The sequence below is a fragment of the Ictalurus punctatus genome, chromosome 1 (genome assembly GCF_001660625.3).
Source record: "Ictalurus punctatus breed USDA103 chromosome 1, Coco_2.0, whole genome shotgun sequence".
In the NCBI taxonomy this organism is placed as follows: Eukaryota; Metazoa; Chordata; class Actinopteri; order Siluriformes; family Ictaluridae; genus Ictalurus; species Ictalurus punctatus.
In genome coordinates this window covers 321,033-322,500 of record NC_030416.2, presented here as the reverse complement: position 1 = coordinate 322,500, position 1,468 = coordinate 321,033, and positions in this window count along the sequence as shown.

The window sequence follows — 1,468 nt, the reverse complement described above, 5'->3', positions numbered from 1 at the left end:
TCTTGGTCTGGTACCTTTTTGTTCTTGGAGATTTGTTTTGATTATAAATGGTACATGTTAGACTTTTCTAAAACTTTCATTAAACTGTTTTGAAGGTGAGGCTAAAGCAAGATGTCGCAGTGAGCACATTTTATGGTTGATATCCTAAAAATAAATGGGGGTAGTCACTTTCCGCACTTGTTTTCTCTCCAAAAACATGAGTGTGAGGAAGTAATATTCTACAGGACAAATCTGTGTTGCTCTCCAGTGACTGTGGAGTCAAACCTTTATTAAATAAAGTCGACTGTAAATGTCCAGTTTAGAAATGTAAACAACTTAAATGATCTGAAAGATCTGATTATATTGAAGATAGCAAAACTAAATGCTAAAGTAAACAAAGTGGTTAGGTGTTCTCATGATCAGAACCTGAATCACTCTTAAGGACTTCGGAACTTCTGCTGTGCCTGTGACATCACGGAGTAGGAGGAGTTGATGTGGACTGCTGAAGGTTTCCATCATTTCTATTCACTCACACACTCAGGTGAGAGATTTCTGTAAATATTTCATCAGGGAGAGGGAATGTGTTTGAACCGTTTCCTAAAGTCCAAAATCGTCCGGGATATGATTTCAAAACATTTATTTTCCTTTGTTACTTTCTGCTTCCTGTGAGGAATTCTTTGGGTTTCAGATTTACACATTTATCAAAGAGACATGAGAGATGAGTACACCGAGAAATTCTGATCAGATTGACTCATGTATTGTCGGTGTGGTCATGGGTGGGGCTTATGCATGGGCTTATGCATGGGCTCACCTGCGGGTCCAAATGAATGTAGAAGCTTGTATATAATACTTAGTAATGTTGGCCCTGGCTCATCAGATCAACCCTTAACCTGAAACAGGTGCCTGATGTGTTCAAGGGGATGGGAGACGATTTGGTACTGAAACAGGATTTCTCTGGAATGAACATGTAACACCACTAACTGTCCACTTTTTTAGGAACGCCACACACCTGCTCGTTTATACAGTTATACCAATCAGCCAATCACGTCTCAGCAGCAGCACAGTGCATAATATAATGTAGAGATGAAACATCAGAATGTAGGAAAGGATCAGAAAGGATCTCAGTGATGGTAGTCGTGGTGATGGTGGTTGGAGCCAGTTTCAGGATTTCAAATAATTGCATACAAGGAGCTGGTGTTCCTAATAAAGTGGACTGGGTTATGGACGCTGAGTCTCACGTGCATGTTTGGTTTTTTATCTTCAGCCTCCAGAGGATGTCTCTGTGCAGCACATATCTGCTACGATCACACCAACTGTTTATTTAAAGTGTCTGTGTCTGTGTGTCTGTGTCTGATTCAGGGGTTTCTGCTCAGTAGTGCGGTGAGGTGGCTGTGGCATGAAAAGGACAATCAGCTGCACCTGGATACTGGGAGTTTTTTTCAGGATCTACACCCAGGTTCTGTTTGTGAGTCGTTAGGGACTGTCACTG